The 25291-nt window shown below is 42.3% G+C and overlaps 1 long non-coding RNA gene across 1 annotated transcript; it reads right to left on the bottom strand.

Moving 5' to 3' along the window:
- Positions 1–4461: 4461 nt before the first annotated feature.
- Positions 4462–10403, bottom strand: LOC136427732 (uncharacterized). Its single transcript, XR_010754503.1, has 4 exons — positions 10197–10403; positions 6796–7001; positions 6096–6164; positions 4462–4923 (listed from the first exon to the last, which is right to left on the bottom strand). It is a non-coding gene; the product is annotated as an uncharacterized lncRNA (long non-coding RNA).
- Positions 10404–25291: the final 14888 nt, after the last annotated feature.

Below are 25291 nucleotides of genomic sequence, written 5' to 3' on the forward strand. Positions count from 1 at the left end.
ATTAGGGGTGCTTGGTATCAGGGGTGGTGCATTTGTGGCCTCTCTCTTTCCCTCTTTTTTGTAGCGATAATTGAAATACAATTCTATGGTTTATTTTACTTCAGGTGTAGTACAAAATTAATTTTATCTGCACCTTTATTTGTCTAGTAGCTGGCAAAGGCTATTACTATTATTATGACAATCATATCTGAGATCCATATAATTAAATGCTCATTTGCATGATTTATTCACATAGGGAAATCAAACACATGAAGTCATCACACATACACATCAGGTGAAATAAGTTGTTTGACAAAAATTTGCAAATTGTGTGGCTACTTGCAACTGTCTACTGTCACAAGGTGGGGAGGATTATCTTGTATGTACGTTTGCATTCATGTTCTCACTCTGTAATGTCATTGATAAATCATCACCATTATGTCGTCTTAATGGTCATTGTGCACACTCAAGTGCTATTTCCTTTCTTGAATTGTCCCGTTTTGATGTGCCGTTCCTTTATGGGGAGATTCCTTCTGCTGCAAAGTTCCAACTGTATTCAGGTCTGACAGCAGGAATCATTCACTCCAGGACCTATGACAAATTACCTACAACCTGCCGGGTTCATCAATTGGGCACACTCTCACAGCTCCTCTGTATGGTGTGGTCTGGGAAAGGTTCTCCCACACCAGACAGGGCCGCTCTGCCTCCACTACAGCCAGAGGTCAGCATTCGAAAGGACCAGGTTTTCACAGGGACTCAATCAAAATTTCCAGATTTCATGGTCTTGCCCTTTCTGTAATTGATGGCTCAGCAGGATAGGTTTGGAGTGTGCAGAAGAGCTGCTACTTTCTCTGGTCTGTCCAGGTGTCAAGGGAGGCGACATCAAAGACTGGACCGCTGTGGGGTTTTATCACTTTATATAAAGCACAGATTCAACTCTCATATGATATCATATTAGAGGCAGCGGTAATTTCATAAGGATTGTGGAGACATATGAACACCGTAAAATCTTCTCTTTTATGTGTAATATCATGGATTTTGGCCCAGCCTCCTCACTGCCGAAAATGAGTGCCAAGTGTAACACACAGTGTTCTTCTATACAGTGATGGATTCTCCAAATGTGCACAAGATCAAGTGCTGATGTCCCATAAGTACTGTTCGTCTTACACAGGATGACTGTTCAGGCCCAGGATTGTCAATTAAGCTTCATTAAAATCACCCCCTCTCTATAATTGGTTGTCAAGGTTATGAAAACGGTGGAACCTCAGAATGAGGAAGAAGCATGACGCTTGGTGTCAAGGTTATAGAGGCAGTCTCAACAGCTTTCTGTGACAACGAAACCTTGACATTGTCAGGAATGTTTCTTTTTGAAGATCCACGTTTATCATCATTTCATCTTCCAAATGGTTTGAAGCTTTGCAAAAAATGCAAGGGGTGACATTGGTGCAAAGCAGAAACACGGAGTTTGATCTTAATTCCAGAAAGACTTCTGTGAGGCAGTGATATTAATAGGAGTGTGCTGTCCCAAATTTGGGATTATCACATTATCCATCATCATTGTCAAGGAAACTTTGGATAGTGGAAGTGATGAAGTTTTGTAGCAGATAGTTGGCTGTAATTGTGTACATTAATCATGAGTCCTGGTACAGCTCCATAGTCTCGGGAGACTGAAGGATGCTGATGACAATCAATCATGAAAGAACCATATCTCAGGAGGTGTAACTAAATTTATCATATTTTTATCAGATGAAAATAAGTGTGGCATGCATGTTTTTGTATAGTAAAAGACTCAGTAGCATAGCTGATCCATTTTTGCGTGACATTACACTGATTACAGGTACATCACCTGCATCACAGGTACTCCGGATGAAGATAAACATCTTTGCGTTATCATCGGCATTACCTGATGGGCACTTACTTAACGTAGAAGGTCTTTAAGCCGCTCAAGTGTCACACCATCCAAACCCCTTCAGGAAAATTCTATGGGAGTGTAGTATTACACCTAACAGTGTGTTACAGTTACAGATAAGGGTTTCATCCGGAGTATGCCTGGTGCAACAGTAAAGCAGTGTGAAACAGGATCATGATCGGGTCTCCCCTTATTTGTGGAGTCAAGGCCTTGGTGAGTCAGTCTCCACCATTATCCTGTGGGTTTCAGTAAATTAAGCCTGCACAGGAGCTTTCTTGGGATGAAGCCATATTTGTCATGGTACTCCTGTGGGCAAATACTGACTCATCCCACTTCAGACATACCTTGGGTAGTGGGGAGGGCTCGTTTGTGCTGCAGAGACAGAAACAGGTTGTTCTGCATTTGTTGTTATGATGTGCCCGTACTGTCAAATTTGAACTAAAACAAATTGATATGTTCTCTTTCACAACATCTTCTCAAACAAAAGTTTTAGTGTTCGTTTTATGATTGTTCCTCCCAGGAATGATTTGTGAATCCTCCCCAAGTGATGTGAGCTGGCCATGTTGGGGCCTTTAAGTAACAAGTAGAGTCTTTGCCCGGAGGTTTACTGTTACACAGTGTTGTGTTTGAGTTGAACACTGCATGCTCCGCAGGTGTTTGTTCTGTAGTTTACCCCAGGACATGTCTGAGCACTAGGCAGCATTAGAAGTGTTTGTTTGCACACAACACTGACTTGTGCTGTCTTCATGTTACACTACAGTAGAAGCTGCCATAGCTTGCACTCTTCTGCTCTGTAAATGGTTCAAAATACTATTGTGAATCAGGATGACAAGAGTCATTCGTATAGTATGATTAGCTGAATTGCAATTTTGCAAAACATTAAGAGCAAATGATAGGAAACTTAGCTATGGGTGTTCACCTGAGAGCACAGTAGTATATCTATAAGATATAAGGTGAGTTTGTGATGTACACTGTCCCTGTATAGTCTCCCTGCTCCAAAACCAGAATGTTATGCACAGAGAAGCCTTGTGGTCATCCACATCATGGTTACAGCCCATATATAGCAGGTGCCAGATATGCCACATTGCAAGTGTAGCTTCAAATCAATTGAGAGTGAGAAATGTGGACTGACAGTAAAAACAGGTGCTATACTTCAGTCCAGTTTTACTGTTAATCAAATTTATACAGCCTCCTTAAGTCTCCATATATGGTGAGGACCAGATAGATTTGCCTTTAGTCTGTTTCCTTGAGAACAGGATTCCTTAAGGCTTCACAGCTTCTCAAGTTACCTAGTCACACTTGGGTGAGCTCCTTACAGATGTTTAAGAGATGATGTCTTCAAGGGTTACTTTTCTCCTGACCCTTGACCTGAGTGAGCAAAAGGGGTGATACTTTTGTGCCCTGTGACATGACACTGCCAAAGCTACACAACTTTTAAGTCCTTCTTTCTAATAAACTTTGTTTTATGAACACACTGAGGGAACTTTAATTTTACACAAATATAGAAATTTCAACGAGTACTTCTTAAAATGGTGACAGTGTCTTTAAGTGTCAAGGTGTGCTGCAACCATGGAGAACATTATTGGGGTCACTCTACATTAGACAACAGTAGTATTACAAAGTACCTCAATCTGTCTCTCACCTGTGAAGGTCTGTAAGGATTTTCCTTATTACTGTGTTTATGTACATTTGTTGTTGCAGTCATGCATATAATCACATTTTAGCATTAAATCCAGAATAGGTATTTACTCTAGGATCAGGCAGTGTGTGGATAGCCACTGGTGGCCGGCTGCTCAGACGCTGAAGAATTTCTTAACGAGTGTCTCAAGACTTCCAAGAAAACTTGTTTCAGCAAGGCCTGAGTATTCATTGCTTAAGCCTCAAGAAGATTAAAGCCAGAGGCTCTTTAAAAGAACATGACACATTATGTACAGTCTTATGATCTCTCTTCTGGCAATCATTCCTTTCTTTCACCTCCAGCCTCCTTCCTTCCTTTCTTTCCATAAACCATCTCAACAAGCATCACTTGTGAAGGCCTTCAGTTTTCTTCACTCTATCTGTCCATCTACCTATTCACCGGAGAGCTGGCCATTTCTTGGATAAGTGTCTTAGCCTTGCTTTGAATAGGATCAAAGTTACCTCCCTAAAGCTCCTTGAGTCACCCTAGGTGGAAGCTTAGTCCACAGGATCCCGTGCCAAAGACCTGGATGTCCATGTTTAGTGTAATGAAGAAGTTGGCCTTGGTGTGGTGTGTGTTAAGGTCATTGGGACTTGCTTAACCCTTTTGTTCAACTTAAAGTGCACCGAAAGGGTCCAGGGAGCCATGAGAAGTACTGTCGGTGGTCTGTCTTAGCTAGTGATAAGAAAGTCTTATTAAGGGACTGACCAGGAGGAATCAAAGGGGGAAGTAGGTTTGTAAGGAAAGGAATAAGAAGTTCTCTGGTAGGATCCAAGGTCATAACTTGGTTAAGAAAGTTGACAGGAAAAAAATATATTTTGCTGCTGGCCTGTGTAAACAAATGGTGCCATATTTTTCAACATCTAACCCCCCCTCCCCCCCCCCCCCCAGGTCATTTCTCAACAGGAAAGGGTTAATCAACACCTACTTGACCCACAGACCCTGTGGGTGGCTGGTTTAAGTTTATGACCATTTCTATTCTTTACGCTGTTCAAATTTCAACTCTGTAACTGCTTTATCTGCTTGAATATTGATAATGGTCCAATGGGCATGGGCAGAAAAGCCATCACGACTTGAGAAACCTGACTCGACATAAGTAAGCAAGCAATGATCCGATGCTTGTATTTTCCTATGACCATCTTACAATTGTCAGCTAATTGTCAATAGTTCTTGATCATGTTTCAGCAAGGATGTGTCACTGTTTCCTTGTGGATTTACATTGGTTCGAGCATTCTTGAACAGAAGTACACCTCGGTGTCAGTTGTCAACCTTGGAGGTCTGGAGTGGCCGAGTTTCAGTTCATTACTATGATGGCTGATGACATCATCATCAGACAGGAAGTCCTGGCCACAGAGTTCTACAGGTGTGAGATGCAACCACAAGTCAGTAATGTCTTAAACAAATAAACACCCTTCCACATGCAACAATGGTGCCATAGACTGCAGATGAACTCCATGCCTTGTTTGCATTTATTCAAGTCCTCCCAAACGGAGACATTTTAGAGGATCTGCATGGAAGATCTCAACAGTGCTTTATGCTAAATTCAGGAGTACTGCCTATGTATTACGCTAGATTCAGGAAGACAATTACGCAAAATGTTCACTTGAAAGTTCATCTGTGTTGGTAGAAGTCATTCTGAATGAAGTTTAAACTGTAAACGCCAACACATCTGGGCTTTATAACCATCCCTCAACAGAGACGGGGGGCGCCATAGACTTTCTGCAACATATGATCCACTGCTCACCGAGTCACGTGTCTCATCTCCATAACGTGACGTCACAGAAGCAGTGGATTGTTCATTCCTTGACAAAGACTGTAGCTGATCAGTCGAAAATTTGGGTAAGTCCAATTTATTGTGTTGGCATTTACAGTTTAAACTCCATTCTGACAGCACGCAAAGTGTAGTCACCTCAAATTATAGGGATGGGATAATATAACTTTTCCTATGAATTACAGGAAATTGAATAGCTTGTCTACGCCCTATGGAAAAGAAACATGCAGGCTCTCATTTGAAGTACTGTATTGTATGTAAAGAAGGGAATGTTAATAAATGCAAAGAATCCTTGCAAGATATTTCTCATCTTGTGTAAAGGTATATTTCAGTCTATCCATTTGATGACATCACATGGTCAATATCATTGACTTGAAAAAATAAATTTGAAACTGTTTGACGCTTGATGCTAATGAGGCTGATGAACATTTGAAGAAAGTGGGACATATCATGGCCACTTGCACTTTTTTAAGATACCATTTCGTTTACAATTACTCAAGTACCATTTTGACATTCATTTGTAAATGGTCTACGTACAGTGGAGATGAGCTAGCTGTCAATTGGTATGATTGCATCTTGTACTTGTTTAGCATTGTTGTCAATAAATTAGGACATGAACTTTGAAATCTGGGTCTCAGTCTGGACTTGTCAATCTCTTTTTGTAAGAAGACCATGTTTCTAAGATGACTGAATTCTATTGGTCCCCTGGGTGGTCGTCTTAGACAAGTTTGACTGCACATCATTCTTTAATACTGAACTGAACTGAGGCTCGGCTTGGTGCAGGATGAGAGTAGTGTCCTGTTGGCTGCTCACTGCAGCCTCTGCTCCTGTTGACAGAGAAAGGCAGACCTTATGAAGGAACAGGACCATCAGACTGCCACTAAGCTAGTCCTAATGTCCAGTTTTGGTTTCTAACTTGTGCTGGAACATATCTGAACAAAAGCCCTTCACACCTTTGAACAAAAGCCCTTCACACCAAAATGGAAAGGACAACTTTTTGGTATGCTAATGTAATATTGAAGGGGAAATTCTAATGTGAGTCATGTGTCAAACTTCTAAACAGTACTCTTTGCTGCATAACTGAAAATATGAAATTATTAATTCTTGATCGTAAATTCATAGAAAGAGATTGAGTCGTTTTCAAAGGTCTCAAGCCCAAAAGATAATTTAGCCCCCAACATGTCCTCTTACTTTAACTCAAGATGCAAAAGAAACTTCTCTCTCAAGCTTTAATTAAAGGTCTCAAGCCCAAGAGATAATTTTATAACAATCAATCAATGCTCAATTTCCTGATATTAGTCATGTTCAAAAAAACTGTTTTGCCCCCCAACGTAACTTGATATCCAAAAGAATCCCCCCCCCCTTCTGCTGACCATAGGGGACAGCATGTGAGGCAGCTGCCAATCAAGCGTGATGGTCAGATATGAAGGTCAAATCTGAAGGTCAACCATACATTACCCATCATCCTGCAGGGTGGGAGGCATCTGTCTGCAGGGCTCTGCTCCAGGGAGTCCTGCCATTAATAAAGGTCATGACCTGAGCAGAGGTTTCTTGAAGGTCAGCAAACGATCCCTGCCTTCCTTAAGTTATTTCACAGTCTGATGGACAGATAGAGGGCAGCGTCTGAGTCCAAATGGGCGTTATTGCCCACTAGTTGCTTTCTGCTGTGAAAAATTGGAATGGAGATAAGAATTTGTGGTCATTTTTCACCTTTCAAGACAAGGACATTTTGACCTCTGCTCAAAAACTATGTCTCCTCTATTCTTTATGGCCACACGTTATGACCTTTCATGTAATGTTGAAGTCTTGATGATACTGAATATAGCTGTAACTAAAAATCAGCAACCTAGTGCAGAAGGTGAAGTAGTCTTTGATGAAGAAAATGAAATAAAATATGAGAAAGAAACGCATCTATACAGTGTGTGTTGACCTTGTGAAAAGCATACAGGTGCAGTTAACCCAATTTGAATTTAAGTAAACTTTACAGGCAACACCATTGTTTAAACAGCAATAAAGAGAAGTTGATGCGTAAACAATAATTGATCAAATGCCTGGAACAGTGTCTTAAGATCCAGTTGAGTCTGAAATATTCTTAAGATTCTTTAAGATGGTTCAAGAATCACTTGCTGGAGTAAAAGGCCCACCTCTGAGCTCTTCATTTTTAAAGTGCTCTTTTATCTCATGATTAATGCCTTCTTAAGCCTGGATTATTCTCTTCTTAAAAATGTTGACTTTGTGAAACACAATGCATCTCAAGGTCATTCATCACCCTATTGAAAAATGTCTCCTAAATTTCTTTTCAGTCTGGATTAATCCTTAAGTTGTCCACAGTATCTCTCACATCTTAAGACTACTCCACACTGTCTCATTTCAGTACACACAAAACACATGATCAAAGACTCGCTGGCCACCTTCCAACACATTAAGACTCCTTGAGGCCTCTTAAGCCATATTGAGACGTCTTGAAAGAATCCTAACAGGCGTGCGGCACAGGGCAGTTGTACGCGGCTTCGGTCGGGTTGCTGATCAAAGGGCTGCGTACAGCTGCCATGACCTTCCAAGACATCTTAGCCAGTCCTCCAAGACGTTGGAAAGAAGCTTAACAGGGTGCCATTCATTCTTGGCTCGCTACTAAGTAAAACACAGTAGGACAACACACTGAGACCTCTACAAGCAACTCTATTTCATATGTGCTATCAGTAGACATGATTAGCCCCCAGATATATGCACATGAACGTCACCTTTGACTTGCTTATTTTGGCAAGAGTGTTGATGTGTTGAGATTAGGGCAGAGTTCTGCACACATGCTATTCATTATACCTACTTATCTTGAAGTTCATACTTCCACTGCCACAGGACTCTTTAATACAGTAGGATATATAGTAACATTGAAAGTTTTGTATTTCTAAACATTTGTTTCTTTTGGCACTGTCCCTTCAAGCCCTTTGCCCTGACCACAATGACAGCATCTCAAAGATTGATACAAGGAGTTCAGCTGTCTTGTAGTGGTCTTAACCTGGCCTCAAATAATGGTAACCTCCAGGTGACCACTCTAATCTCTTCTCACCTTGTCTAAATGTGTACAGAAGGAGGGATATGCACTCCAGGACCCACGCATGACCTGTGACCCCAACTGGGACCCTTGGAATGCCATCATCACCTCGTTACCTTGACCTACCTCCAGGACACACCTGCAGGGCAAGAAGTAACTAAGACGTAGTCTCCTTCTCTCATACGTCTCAACAAATTCATGCCTCATCACACAGAGAACCATCATCTGTCAGTGCAGTTTAATAAGATCTCAAGTTTGAGGGAGAGTTAGAGTTATACACGTACCTTGTGACTTACTTCTGTACATCCCAAATGCTGTCAAATCTTATATGCTGGTTATCGTATTGAAGATATGCTGATTGTAGATAAGAATTGCTGAATGATCATCAGAGGGTTACCTCTCCCTGCAGGTGTGACTGTCCTGATGTTACCAGTTTTACTGACACATGGATGACTTCCAGTTTAGAAGATGACCTTGCCTTGTTAGCACAGCACGGCCGCTGTTTGTTTTCCAAGAGATACTGACTCTAAGGAAGGGGCGAGGCACTGTCCGTGTGGTCCCGACCATCCAAGCAAGAAGTCTTCAAGTCAGGCTAATTGTCTTGTGGATTGATGAAGGTGACTGACTTGTTTGGACAGGTGAGAAGGGCAGGTGAGCTGAGAAGTGGAGTCTTAAGAGAGAAATACGGAGTCTTATGCAAGAAAATAGTTACTCAAGCAACTGGATAGAGTTTGGAAATGGTCAGACGTTTCATTTAGCAGCCGCTACCTTTTGCCAGTGACTGCATTTTCTTGCACTATCTTTTTCAAATAACTATGATGTTTTTCATGAGCCTAACTCTATACATTTGTCACTGTACACGTGATATGCTATATTAAGTATGTACTAGTAGTCTAAATATGATATTTCCTTAACCTTTGATATGCTACTGGTCACTCCACATCTCCAACTGTGTATTGGGACTCAGTATAGACAAGGTCAAAAAAAAATCCATTTACTTGCAGATAATTGTCATATATCATGACTTATCAGCAATCAACCATGGTATCTCTAACAGTAAATAATGCATTCTTGTTGTAAATTTGTGAAGGAGAAAAGTTTTGTCGCCATGTGACATAATGGCTTTACAAGAATCCTTGAGACCAACAAGGTTGCTTCTTTCTCACCTGAGAAGTCTTGATCCTTTGACCTACCATGTCTAGCGGCCAGCCTCAGGTTTAATTGCCATGTAATGTCTAATAGTTTAGATCATAGGTGTGATAACATCTGGGCAGTTTGTCCCACAGTAACTCACAAGACAGAAGATGTCCTGAGAAGGGACAGTAGTCACTGTTCTCAGCATTTAAGTATTTTCCCCCTGGCAGTATCAGCTGAACTTCATTACTCTCCAAGCAGAGGAGTGGGTCCGGCAGGTTTTTGACGTGTTTTTAGGCGTTTTTGTCGGGCTTTCTACTTTGTCATGGTATCTTTCTGTCTTTAACCCACACCAAAAACGCCAAAAAACACGTCAAAAACCTGCCGGACCCACTCCTCTGCTTGGAGAGTAGAACTTCATGGATTAACTCCAGACAGAGCAAGAGTCTGAGTGAAAAAAGATAAGATCAGATAGCTGTCTTCTCACCTGTCATGTACCATTACATATCAAACCAGGTGTGAGAACAGGTACTGTCACACCTGGTGAAAGGTAGTGTAAACTCTAATGTAGCATATTATACACATATTATACACATACCACAGTGTATACTCAGCTTTACTTCCCAAGAAAGTTACCACAGATCAGAAGGAGAGTTAATCCTGGTTGTATCACCTGGTGACCTGACATGACCCCTAGGCTGACCAGGTGTTGGGTTACCTGGACATCCTTGACGTGTTTTGCAGGTATGCGGGGCACTCGTGAGAGACACCTGAACAAGAGCGCGGCTAACCTCCGCCTGACGATCGTGTTTACATGTTGCGAAACAAGGCGGATGTTGCCAGGCAGGACTGACACACCCGGCAAGGTGTTGTGGAGGCAGGTGTTGCCTGCAAGACCAGGATGTCCGGGATCATGTGCCTTAAGAATTCTTAAGGTGATGTAAGATCACTCTTAAGGTGCCAGTAAGACTGCTGACAGGGGTGTTTTTCAGCTATTGTTGTTTAATAGGCACCTCTAGCCTTTGGGCGGTAATGAAACTATTCAAGGTTTTGTTGGAACAACAAGTATACTGCAATATTTGGTATCTATTTATTCATCTTTCCAAAGGTAAACTAGTTTACTCAAGCTACTATGTACAGGATACAGTGATGTTGTGTGTTATCAAGCACAATTTCTTGTTTGTGTCCTTGTAACTCATCAAAAAGATAGTCCATAATGATTGCAGATTGTAGAATCTGTATAGCATCCTTGTTGCATGCATTAGTGAATTGAAACATCTTTACTCTTATCCTACAGAGTGTTGAAGGTGAAAGTTGTTGGAAGATGGCACCTGAGCTCATGTCTTTGTACACCTGTTGACGGGGGAGGACCAGATGTGATTTACCGAAACATCTGGCCAGGAAGTCCAGATGTTGACATTTGTTCAACAGACTTTTGACATGTTTGTCATACTATAGGATAAGTGCTCTTATTTGGGTTGAACAATACGTGAATGCCTAGGCTGAATGAATGATATTGTTAGACATTGTTGCTAACTGTGTGGATCATCATTCCCTTTACTATCTCCGTAGTGCCTGACCTAAGCTGACCTGTCAAGGTGACAACATCCTGGTTCTCTTCAACAGGTGTTTACCAAGCACAGGTGTGTTTCCACATTGATGACAATTAAAATATCTCAACATTCAACCTCCCTAAACAGAGACCAGTGGAAAAGGTACTATAAACAATCCTGATACATGGCTCGCATACAATACAATTTCTACATCTTGTGTAATACAAGCTTTAAACGTCTTTTTTCAGAAACCAGAAAAAAGTGGGTCTTTGTGTCACTAATTTGAACTCTTCAATCTTGGATATCCAGTTGGTGGGGGCTTATAAGAATTAAGGTGAGGTCAAAGGTCAGGAGCTGCTTCCTTGAATGGTTACATAACTCAAGTGGCATGATGAAGGCATATTCCTCACTGTTTAGCCAAGAGTTTATTCTTGTGTTGTAAGAGAATGGATTGCACCAGGTGTTCTGTTGATAATGGTCTATAATCCTGAGTTTCTACTGCTTAAGGACTGTTGAGATATCTCCAAAACAGGTGTGTGAGATTGAAATTCAGTTACCTGTTTCATGTCAAATGTTTAAGACATTCAGTTTATATTCAAGTTATCCTAGTTTTGTATCCTGATTTGTTATGATTTTGTAAGGGCTCCCTTGGAAATCAGTTACTCAGTTTACCGAAGGTACCACCCACAATATTAATTAATGAATTAATAAATACAATTCTAAAGACCTCTTTGATCAGGTTTTTATACATTTTTTATCTGCATTTTGTTCTCTTTTATCAGTTTTATGTCTACCCACAATTATCTTAGAAATAGATTATTACTCATGTAGTTGACAATGATATTTTCTATGTTGTTGTCATCATTTGTTTGCAATCTTCCTGTAGATCAAAGATGACTGATGGTGATGATGCAGAATGAAGATAGGTGATGCAACATCTAACCCCCCCCCCCCCCCCAAACACTCTTAAATTTGAATAACACTGGGTTGCACTTCAGGTAACATACTTGTTTGAGCTAAAACAGGAAAGTTTGGCCAGAAACAGTCTCCCCGTTGTAAAGACACCCTCCTCGAGTCTATACTCCACATATTTGGCGGTGTATAGTCTCTGGGAGTGGTGATTTCTGGGGGTGAAGTGTTGTTGACCGTGAGGTGTGGAGGGCCCTCCTCCACCTCTTGACCCCCTCTTCTGTTATTGTTGGAGAAAGAGGGAAGCACAATCCACAGTTCAGGTAGGAAGATCAAAAGAGAAAGTTGAGTACATTCTTGAGACTTGTGAAAGGTGATTGTGGCATGATAAGATTCATCGGAACCACTTTGGAGATAACCAGTTCTTGAAGGTGCAGCCCTTGATATACTTTAAAACAAGACCGTGTCCACTACTACGTGTTGATGAATAAAGACTATGTGTTGTTTTTATCATTCAAATAAAACAGAGGTAATTTCCTATCACACTCGTATTAACAGAATGTCTCCTAGCCTACGTAATATCAAGAGCTTTAACTTTTCCTGAGCAGTTTACCAAAAAGATATATTTAGTTATGATAATTGCCACTAAAGTCATTGAATGTCTCCTAGCCTACATATACTTAAGACCTTAGCCATTCCTCAGCATTCGCCATAAAGGTAACCTCTCCCCCATTTGTAGTGATAATGATTGCCGCGAAAGTTCTCGGGTCTAGCGATATTCAATTTCTCCAACTTTCCAAGAAAACATGTCGTTGGAACAGCAAAACAAGATACATGTACCAAGCACAACATTCATGGATACAGTGAACAACTTTTTAAAACATTATGCATGAACCACGGTCCCTGATATTGCTTTAGAGCTGCCCTCTATACCCGCAGGCCAGGCCAGGCAGCGGCAACACACAGCCCAGATCCTCCTGAAGTAGGAACGTTCCGTCCTCTTGTTTCAAATCTCCAAGTGGAGGATCAATGTTTGAAGAAAACAAATCCGACATGAAAGTTAAACACACGCCGAGCACCTGTCCGTCGCTATTCACCGGGGACTGAGCTGGGCAGGTGTCGCCTTTTAAGGGCTCCACGCGCACCGACCCTTCACACTAGTGCTTTTCACAGATCTAAGATAGTTTATGATTACAGAAAAGCAAGACGGAAGAAACAAGACTTAAGACAAGCATCATAAGAGCTACAATTGACTATGTTACCACTTCTTGATGAATGCTACTGTAGCAGAATGCATTTCATCTATAAGCGTACGGCCGCACCTGTAGCCAGGCTGTTAAGCGAGCAGAACCCTGAGCAGGTGCTTCACTTTATGTAGAAGTTCCACACGTGTGGTCTCTTAAGGCCGCTCGCAACCGTGATGCAGAAGGGCCACTTAACTCGCTCCCAAGAAGAAAGTTGACATGAAAATGAGAAGTCGGTATGTAAAGAGAAGGGCTACTCATCACTGGACATCAACGCAGTCACCTGTCATGTCCGATTCACAAGTTTCAGCTTTGAGACAGTTTCTTCAGTATACAAGCTCATCGACACGCCCTCGGACCCTCCAAGACAGAAGTTAAGACTTTCAATCTTAACAATTATGTCTCTCCTGTTGACATAAATAATGTACTGCCCCACGTGTATTTGGAAATAGTTTGGAGTTCGGAAGTCCCTCCAGTTAAGCCGGGCGAGGACTCCAAACATCAAAGCATTCATTGTAGAAGTGAAGCTCGGTGACGGATCGGTTTCACTCGGGGAAAGTTTCGGAGCAGGTGCTTTTCTTTAAGGGCTCTCTGCTGGCTGGACATCCGGGTGCGAGAATCTCAGAAGGCAACTGCAGATGTTGGAGAGTACAGAGAAATATTTTGGACCTGTTATGGACCTCTTGAAGTTATATGTCCGTGTCTTGGACGACTTTTATAAAGGTGCCTTCGGGTGTTCTTAAAGATGTTTGTGAAGATGACCCCTTCTGTTTTAGTAATCCCGTTCGTCTTCAGGTGTTTGTGTAAACTTTTATAGAATAATGCCCAGTTGGCTTTATTTTCTTTTCTTTTGTTTATTCCCTTCAAGTCAGTAGAGATCACTGTTCAGCAAAGTTACTGCTCTTGCTAGCCTTGTTGGCACTCCAACTTGGGCGGCCTTCGCTACTAAAGCACCCCGTGCCCTGCACACCTACAACACTACACCACCCTAACCGCCAGCCGGCTTGGGTTGCACGGAGACATTTGTTTGGACACGATTAAGTGGAAACACCGATTAACGAGTCATGGATCATGATCACCTTTAACATTTCTGCCCGCCAAGATGCTAATAAGAGTTGAGGACAGGTTGACAAGAAGTGCGTACAGCAGAACACCTGTAGTCCTTGGTGACTGGAATTAGTTTCCGGTAGGTATAAGAAAGTTTGAAACTGACTGATGAGTTTGAATACGTTCTAGCGTTTCAGCGAAGCAAATCGAATCGATACATCGTTGTTTAGCCGTTATCTCTGGCACTGTTCGAGGCGAAGCCGGTGTAAACACGGCACAAGCCGTTCCGGATCACGGTGAGAGGACGTCTACAACATGTAAGTGTCGGCACGCCAGAAGGATCCGCATTCAAGATATTGCACCGTGCAGGTAGATCCGGGGTGACAGCCCTCACACTAGCACGGATCGTGGGCAAGGATAGTCTCCAGCAGATCTATCGGTGGCAAGGCAGTATCAAAAAGCCACCGGAGCTTTTTGAGTCAGGGGATCAGATAATGAGCTGTGGAGTAATAAACAACATATCATGGGTGTACCTGCCAGTTCCACTGTTGTAAAGGTGCGCAGGGATATATGAGAGTTTTATGCATGGGGAAAGTTTATCAGCGACCAAGTTGTGGGCAGTTGTTCCTGAGGCAGATCACGTGTTCAGACATCGTCAATGTGCTCTCCTATACTTTATTGGTACACAGGTGCATACGCACATCTCAGCATACATATATGGATTAAGGGTATCGGCTCTTTTGACGCACCGTCTAAGAGAAAGACGCTTTGACTTGATTGTAGTATGCACACTAGTATTTGAACGTTTTTCTAGTGACACTGATAACGTTGTTTATGACCAAATTTGTTTTCAGTCGACTAAAGCGGACACAGATACAGGATTGTCCCATAAGTTTCTGTAGTGGTTCCGCTTTAGATCGCTGTCGTTCATTGCCAATCGGAATGTATACCTAGTTGCACTACAAACACATCCGTACAGGCAGTGTACCTCTGACATTTGAGTTGAGAAATCAGAGATTGTTGGGTGGCGACAGGTCCGCATTCAGGTCATGCTGTGGGCTATGATAAATCCGGCAACGACATGCCCTACCACAGACTCGCGACAGGTACTGACTTCAAGGTTGGGAAAACAATTTATGGGCCTGTCAGCAAGTCGCTATCGTAGGTGACAGGAAGCTTTGCCATCAATGAAGGAAGAGTCAAAACAATATCCAGTAGACGATGCTAAATCCCTTACCTCAAGAACCATACTCACACACACAAGTGAACCGCGTGTATCGTAGTGGAGACCTGTTTTTCGATTCGGAGATTTTTAAAAAGGAAACAAAATGATCCACTTACTCCAATGTAGAAAGACATGTTTTTTCTGACCTTCGCGATGGAAAAATGTCAATCCCGTGATCCTACTGATGGAGAAAACAACAGATCCGCGTGCAAGACATATCTCTGAGAGACACAATCTACAGCGTACCTCCAGGCAGTCATATCGACACTAAGATATTCAGTCGCACTAAGATCCGGGTACAGGTATTACAGGACGGACCAGGGTCGTGTGAACACGAGCTTCATCAAGGACCGATTTCTGCTCGTTGAGAGCTGTGCGCGCCTGACCCACGATTACATTTTGCCTCCTGAAAATCTACTGTGCGTGTGAGATATGTCAAAGATACCACCAAACTCAAGAAAAAACTACTTTTTTGCTCAAATGTGACGATTTGACAGCTGCTCTTGTAACGTTACAAGTGTATTTTTGCTTTATAATAATATCTGTAAAAATCGAAAGAATTCAGACGTACATGTACAGACTGTATTACATTAATGTACTTCTTCCAATTGATTTCAGAAGTGTACTTTTGCCTTGTAATGATAAAATTGTATTTCATAATTGATTTCAAAATTGATTTTTTTTCTGTCATAAAATTTGTAAAAATCGACAGAATTCAGACCTACATGTATTACATTAATATACTTTATTATACAGTTTGAATTCAAAATAGAATTGAAATACGTAAATGAGCAGCGATAGTATGACTCATCCGTATATTTGGCTATCATATCATAATCCATGTCATAATTCATAATCAATGGGACAAATCAGATGAATAGTTAATCTGTGTGAGTCTGATGATGTGAGCAATCCTGAACATAAGCGTTAATTGTCAACCAACCGGCTAGCATTGAATGGCGACATATGACGTTATCGGAATGGTTAGTTATTAAGTATTAGTCGATATGATGTTCAAAATAGATATCATCCACCATTGCCTCATGTGTTAAATTATGCATGAGGATGACCACACACCAAAGGTATCCGCTTATATGGACAGAAGGATGACGCTCCACCGTCGTTCAACGCGTTGATAGGTGATGTCATCTGACGTAATGCTTGGTCACGGCGTCCTCCATTCCCTTGATTAACTTTAATTACCCTGGCCTAGTTAAACCCCCACCCCACTGGGACGGTGACCTCGCTGCAACTGTGCTGCGACCAAGCGGTTTGACCCCGCGCGCAACGGATTTCATACATTTAAAAGTAATCTTTTTTTCGCTTTGTGTGTTTTGTTGTATTTTCAGTCATACTCTTACAGTTTGCACGATATTCTCGATAATGAAGTCAAGGTTTACATAGCCTGACGAATCGCGCTCCTAGTGGCCAGCCGGTCCTGTAACCGCCATCCCCCTGGGGGTCAGTATATTAAACCTCCGGCCGAGAGCTTGTGTAAATACAGGCTAAAGGTTTACACAAATCCAATTTTGGTCGCAGCGAGGTCGCAGCGCGATCGCCGTCTAGTGCAATGGGGGCCTTACGCACCACCGTTCAGCGCCGTTTCTAACTATAATGAGTAATGAAATATGACGTCGTCCGCTGCACCTGTCATTACATTTCGTTGCCATAGAAACGCGGATGACGCCTAGTGTCGTCTGCATCACCCATGAGCAATAAAACATGACCTAATATCTGGTCACGTTGCGTGTTAGTCATGTCATCATCGATTTTCAATTACGTTTAGATCGGCGCCATTTATTGCCAATTAAGGTGATGACATTAGTCGCCATGGCTGAGCACCGGTGCTAAGTACATGATGGGTATGTAAAAGAACTGGGGGATATAAAAGTATGAGAACCTTAGCATGTAGGGCGTGGTTTGATTACGTAACTATACACCAAAGGAATGGTTTAGGGTGGCTACATACCTACAGCTTGTCATTGTTCATCTTTAGATGAGTCACCGTGGTCATGCATGGGGTGGGATTATTTATGGTACCATTTCATTCATCCGTGCTTTATTAATTGCCAATTAAGGTAATAAGACCAGCCGCTAGCCCTTCGCGTGTAATACCTGATTCCTTTGCGGTCAGTGAGGATGTGGTTTAGCAATGCAGGAAATAAAGTTATGCAAGAGGATCCTTTCGTTGAGTTTGAGTCTTATGCTCAACTAAGATATTGTCGTATCAAAGTATTAAAGTGATTTATCTAGAAGTTGTATGAGGGAAAAGCGATGTAGTAGTTTGTGATAGGGAAAGGGCAATCCATGATTAAAGCAAACAACACATCAAACAAAAATGCAGTGTTTGTTATTAATAGTCTATTCATTTATTATTTATTTCAGGTATGAAAACTCCACAAAACATTACACATTAAAAGAATACAGGCTAATATATATATATAGACAAAAGGACATGCAAACATACACATAGATAAACGTGTGACCATTTATGATCGTTGGTTCTAAACCATATCATATTGTGACCATTGACCGCCACATTGTAGACACCGAAAAATCATACGTCTATGACAAAAAATGATAGAATACAAGTCAAGAGAATGATTCATAATTCCATTTAAGGAATATGAAAATACCAGGTGGTCAGTCATGGATGACTCAGTGATAAACCCGAAGAATGTCATGACTTTTTAATCTCATTCTTTCAGAATTTTATTGTTACAAAAAGAACAAATAAAGCTCAATTACAGAACGCACCGATGGAGCAAAACGATTTGACAATGCAAAACTGAGAGTGGAGAGAGTAAATAGTCAAGATTAATCAAATCATCAAATTCATTAGGCATTCAAAATAAGTACTTTCGTCGGAAATAACGAGACGAATGTGCACTTCTCGTGTTCCTCGTGCTCAGGAAAGCCACACATAACTCAAGTTCAACAGCTTCCTGGGCCGTCTATATCTGTATCTTAGGGATGAGCCACTATCAACAACTATACAATTCCTGAAAACTGCCATACTAGTAGTGGTGCATACTTAAACTTATCATAACCACCTTTGACAATAGGTCAGACAAAATACTTGGAAAATTGACCTGTATTCAAGGAATCATCAGGTAAATCACCTCCTGCTGCCGTTTGAACCAATGCTGTTCCACCAAGAGGCCCGATAGAAACTCCTTGTGTGAACACCATCTTGATTGATAGTGTACTGTCCCTGTAAACCTGACCTTGTTGCTGTATCCGTCAGCAGTGGTTCCTGTAGGAGAAGGTGAACCCTGTCCTCAGGACTTAGCCGTCTGAACCGTGCTGTCATTCAAGGTGTCGTGTGAGTGCAAGTCAACACGCTGTGTCTGGACATCGAGTTTATACCTTATAATTATTATGATAGTCCTCAGTGTATCTTATCGATGGACACACAAGTAATGAAACTTTTTATGAGCGGCTGTTTATTTCCAGCCTTTGATAGGATACCCTTTTGACTATCCTTCGTCTTGGTTCTGTATGATAAAGTCACCCAAGCGAGGGAGACCGAGATACTTCTTGTTGATTGTTACATTTTCAATGCATTAGTGTCATCTGATGAGTGTGTGTGTGTGTGTGTGTGTGTGTGTGTGTGTGTGTGTGTGTGTGTATGTGTGTGTGTGTGTGTGTGTGTGTGTGTGTTTGTGTGTGTGTATGTGTGTGTGCGTGTGTGAATCATCAGAGTGAGTGGGTGAGAGTGAGTGAGTGAGTGAGTGAGTGAGTGAGTGAGTGAGTGAGTGAGTGAGTGAGTGAGTGCCATCTGCATTTGAAAGTGAGCAGAGAGTTTTTTTCTGTAACCTCCACCAGCTAGTCTCTCCATCTGGATCTCTTTCGCGTGTTTGCTTCTTTTTCTTCTTTTCCCACACTTCTCTTTCTCCCTCTCTCTCAACAGTAGCCCCTTTCGTTATCAAGCAAACACACCGCGCCAATTAACCACAAAGGAAGGCCCTGGCCCCTCTAATCATCGCCGTCCCTCCAACAACAACACAACCTGTCACTTCACCCCTGCTCCAGCCCGACTGCTTCCTGCAGATTGCCGAGTGCGCTTTCCGCTACCCAAATACTCCGCGTGTTCAGACAAAATAAATTATGCATTAGGATACACGCTCTTCCTACTAACACTTTCCCGTGCCGCTATTACAACAGGTTCGGGCCATTCTTCCCACAGCTGCGGCCGATAGATAAGTAGAGGAAAGTGTTATTGCTTCCGTGAATCTGTATATTGATGAGTTGATGTTTTCCTTTTGAAAGAAGGACCGACGTTACTGTATTTCTAGTGATAACGGAAACGTCAACTCTGTTCGTAGTTATCTGATCTATGACTGTTTTGGTTATCTGGGCGGATTGTTTGCAATCTGTTTCTACAAGATATCACACTTGTTTACTTCTGACGGGATAGATCACACTTATTTTGCATTTCCTCTGTGTTTGTTTTTGTTTAATCATCACGTTTTGTAGAGCAGGAATGATACTGTAAACATCCTACTGTGACGACTATTTATCCGAACTAGGAAATGATATCAGGATTATTAACCGGATATTTATCATCTATCGAATTGTTACCATTCTGGCCATTCAGTCCCAATCAGTTATGACAAATCGTAGATATTTTAAATAATAGATTAACCTTTCTCTCTCTCTCTCTCTCTCTCTCTCTCTCTCTCTCTCTCTCTCTCTCTCTCTCTCTCTTTCTATCTCTTCATCCATCCCTCTTTCTCCCTATCTCTTCAACGGACCGGGAACGGACTTTATATAACTTGTAAACAATGAATCGCTTACCTGTCAGCATGTCGTTATGAAAATAATTCCTCAAGATCAGCCTCCAATGAAGACACCTGCTAAGCTAGTTTAACTAGCCATCAGTGATAATGAGGGCAGTGAGGGTACATATGTAGACATGTGTAAACCATCTCGGATGTAGCGCTGTGGAATATCTCTGAACAAATTAACTGGATGTTTCCTGAAGACGTTGACTTGAGAGACCAGGCTGTCTGAAAATAGACCTCAGCAAATCGTGACATCCTTATAGTATTTGTACGACTGTAGATGAAGAAAGGCAGGTAATCTTGTAGACAGTTTGGAGCGCTGCCACTTCCTGTAAGTAATCAGACAAACGTCATGAAACTTCCGGTTTGGACTCTGAGGTGAACCACTGTTGTACTGAAGAGTGTAAGATGATAGATCTATAAATTAGTATAAATAGAGAGAATCTAAAAATAGCTGACATTGGTTTTGGAACTTACTAATGACAATACGTCTGTTTGAAGTTTGGTTTGTGTCCTTAGTCATGACTTGTTTCGACAAGAAAACTTGGCGCTGTCTCATGGTAGCTTTGTCAAACAACTTACCGTCAAAGTATGTCCCTCAGGTTGTTCTTGTAATTCTAGACTCCGTTGCCATGGTTACTGACGCGCGCATCTTGGCTCACCATCTCACGAGTCCTAGAGACCCCCGTGAAGGCGTGACGTCACCGGAAACAAGGTGTTGGTGTACCGGAAACAGCTGGTGGTGATGATCCTGGCAGGGGAAGTGCTGCCGAGAGCAGCAGGTGTTCAACGCGTTAGCCAAGATTATCGGACTATTCTTAAGGCTCTGTGGGATCGCATTTCTCGTCTTATACGTCTTACTTTAAGTAGTTTTACGGACGAAAGAATTCACCTCAAAAGAAGCTCGTACTTCTTTACTTATATCACTATAAGTTCACTTATTCGTCCCTAAAGCACCTTGAGATGGGCACATCTGAAGTCAGTGGTGAATAAGACGTTACCTAAGGCTCCTGCCCCCACGTCTACTATCATAATATGCTCTTAAATACACCTTATAAACGGGAGTACCGACTCTTCAAAGCTACAAGAGATCCTCTCGCCATTAAAAGGTATCCGTATATTTCCGAGATGTTCACCCGCAAGGCTATGTCTTTGAAGTATGGAGTATTAGGGTATCTTGTTTCCACTGGAAGAATAAAGGCTACTAAGTCCTTGATACTAGAAATTTAAAGACGTTAAGATCTTACAAGTAGAACCTAGTATCTTTTTCCCAACCGCTAAGCTGTGATGTAGTCTACTGAGAACCCCCAGGGCCTAGAAAAGTACACGTCTACTCTTTGGCAGTCTAGTCAAGGAGGACTATGCTGTTCTGCCTCTAGAGGAATGGCTTCTGCTGAAACAACGTTAAATCCACGTTGCTTTATCAAGTTTATCAAGAGTCTTCGATGAAAACTCAATGAACAGTCTGCATTGAGCCCCATGCTGTTCAGCTCTGGATCCTGTACACCAAATGCACGTCGTCCCTGTTGTTTTAGGATCATTCGGGATCCTCCACCTGCTGATGGTGACGTGATGGGACCGTCCGCTGACGTCATGACGTCTGCACCCCCGGAAGGACCTATCACAGCACCCCTTCTACAGGTCACGTCTCACACCACTGGCTCCGAGTGATCCGGGATTATCCACATCAGATTTGGCGCGACCATCAGATGGTGATGAACACCAGGATTGGCGGGAAACATTCCTACCATATCAGGAAGAGGGAGAAGATCCTATTAGTCTATTAAGGAGAAATAAATGGCCAATAGATAGAATTTCTTCCAAGTGGAAGTCTGTGAACATTTTATGAACCTTTACCACGCCCACCACACTCCTTTTAAACCTTTAAGTGAGACTGAGATATGGATTAAATAGGGTGCACAAATTGTCATACTCTAGAAGTTGGCCGATCAGAAATGGCCTAGTTGGCCCTCCGACTGGAAATAGGTTCAAGGCTTTAGCACAGTTTCACTTCCATGACGACGCCCAATATCCTACCTTTTCGCTGACTTCAAAAGAGTCCTAGCCTTGAGGAAACGGCGCCCAAATGGGCGGGAGATAGCATAAGTCTTCTACACCAAGGTCTTCTTATTTACTGTCTGCGATAGCGAATCCTGGTTCACTCAACCTTATGCCTTCTTGGCGGCTTCAGCCCCTTAAGATATGGTGCTCCTTATCTTTTCTTAAGACTCCGCCATCAGCTGTCGGAAGACCCTGTCAAGACGGCGAGTCTTGATTGAGACTGGCCCAGACGGTTTAGTTCGAGCTGTCCTTCATCTGTAGATCTTCAAGGATTAAGAAAACTTTCTGTCCTCCTTTAGCACCGTTAAAGACGAGTTTTCTCAGAGGAATATTCGGATGAGTGTAAGCTCGTGCACACGCTTCACCCGGTGTGTATCCTATCATGTCCCCCCGCCTGTAGCCTTAGCTGCGGTTAATCGTAGCCCAGAGTATTCTTTATCTTCCGTTAAGCTTTTCATGTCACGCCGCCGGAAGCAAACGTCAACAGAACACTCAAACTTAAAGACGGTAGGTCAGATTTGACAACCTTGCAGTCACCGAACTTCCTTTTAAGACTTTTATGTGACCCCGTTAAAGCTGCTTTAATTAGAACCAAACTTTCTTGGTTAGTGTAAGTACGTCTGCAGAAGGTGATAGTCTAATACACATCTGAAGCCCCACTGTGTGTGAAAGGCCCGCTACTCCAGGAACCGAGCGCTTGAGAAACGTAACGATTAACCATTGTGTGTGATCGTGAACGGCGAAGTCATTAGCCTTCTCCCTGCTGAAGTGGCCTTTTGGCACCAAACTTGTATTAGTTACAGGGTTAGGTAGCAAAGAGAGCATGCGCACCCTCAATGTTAAGTAAGACGTCTGTTATGACAGCCAATTTACGTATGATAATATATGTGTTTTCTCCGCCGGAATGTTTTGCTAGTATTGAATAAAGAGTCCAAATGGAGGTATTGCTGTGGCCAAACATGTATGTCATATTTGTGAGAAAAGCACACAAAGGACCTTTTCCAATGATGGATAACTAAGACACCAACATTACGTTATCTCTCCCATGATCACACCACTGTGAATAGGAACTCACGAAGTCGCTAGTTTGACGCAGACCAAGTCTGATCCTCCTGAGGGATGCTGAGTGACGTCACGGTAAAGTCTCTGTAAATAAACGAACTTTCGTCGGTTCTTCATGATCACGACTCTCTGTACGTTTGCACTAAGGAGTTCTTGATACTGTATCATCCTCTATCAGAAGTGTCTTTGGTGTAGACAGATAAAGATCATGATGTCTACTGATAAAACCGCGGGATGTCTCTCATATAAGAGTTTGACTGTCCGCCGTCTATCATCATGCATGTTTCATGGGTTTCTTTAACAAACAAACAAACAAACCCATCTTAACCTATCTCAACACCACAAAGAGGCGAGAAGAATTCGCACCCATGTACAGAGTAGTTTTAGAACCACTGTTTTAGATTAGTACTAGAAACCCGTACTGTAGTATGCAGGTCGGTCCCACCAAATATGGGGGGGGTGACATTTTAGCACTTCTACTTTGGTTGGGTGATGAAACGTGTTTGCCCATGTGCCCATGATCTTCTATATTCTAATCGATCCTTTTCTCTGTCCGCAACCGGTTGGCTTGCTATGTGTATAATTTCTGTTTATCGCTTCAGTCGGAGAAGCCGTTTGTAGAATCTCCGTTCAGTACATAAGTCTGAATTGCAACTTATTTCTTATAAACATTGTGCGCAAGAAAGTGACTTTAAACATATGAATACCTCAAATATTATGAGGAAATTGCAAACGATCAATGAAATTGGAATCGATGCCCAAAGAAAGACGCCCGCAAATAGCCTGGGAAAAAAGCAACAGTGTCAAAAAGCATGGTGGCTTTCAGAGGTTTTAAGCCCAACTTTTCAAGTCTAACGGATTAAGACTGATCCCGTCAGACTGCAGTCCACCTGCGCCCAGCGCACCAACACTGGCGAGCTCAGCTCAGGGACTCATGGTAGAACTCTAATGCGACAAAGGCTCTTAATGTGTGCGTGGTTGGCACTAAAATCGTCTTTACTTATGAGATTATTATTGCACTACCCGCGTAGGGGGTCCGCTCGGCGCTGATTGGTTGATAAGAGTTAGTACATTACGTGATCTAGTCGGTTGAGTCTAGTCCTTCAGTGTTGCGCTAGGGGAAGGGTACTCTTCAAGCAGAGGTTGGGGTTGGGCTGACGGTTTTGGATGTGTTTTAGGCATTTTTGTCAGGCTTTCTATTTTTTCACGTTTTCTTTATGTCGCCAGCCCACACCCCAAAACCAGCCAACCTGCTTGGAGAGTAGGGGAAGGGAAGTTCGGCAACATGGCCTGTTGCGACCGTAATCTTTGCCTGGTAATCGCTCTGTAAGAAGAGCATTCTTGGTTCAAGTTCTTGGATTTAGAGAGGCCCATTTGGATGCCAATGTTATCTGGATAGTCATTGGCGCCTTCGATACCGCCTACTTTATGGCATAGAATCAGTCAGATGATATTCAGACACCTGCGTCCCTAAGACCTCCTACATCGTATCACATGATTCTACCAGAAAAATCCTGACCAAAAGAACGAAGCTCCTTGCATTCCGTTTTGCATGCGTTCGTGCGTTCATCATGTCGGTTGAGGACACAAACATCTTCCCCCAATACAGTTGCAAAAATTAAATGAATAAATGATACGATTTTTTTTTAAAAGGAGGAAGCAAAACACTCTAGAGTTGTGAGGTGGACTCAGATGTGTCGTTGATTGTTTCCCTGCAATTTAAAGGCTTGTGTTAAAAATGATCCGCGTGGAAATTGCGCCCAATTATCGTTGCCATTTCTCCGGCTTCCGTGCAGTTTAGAATTTCACAGGGGCTGGCAGCCATCTGCGTCCCGGGCTCGTACAATGGTCTCCCGAATCTCAGGAGACGAACTGGAATT

The sequence above is a fragment of the Branchiostoma lanceolatum genome, chromosome 2, assembly GCF_035083965.1.
Source record: "Branchiostoma lanceolatum isolate klBraLanc5 chromosome 2, klBraLanc5.hap2, whole genome shotgun sequence".
Taxonomy (NCBI): Eukaryota; Metazoa; Chordata; class Leptocardii; order Amphioxiformes; family Branchiostomatidae; genus Branchiostoma; species Branchiostoma lanceolatum.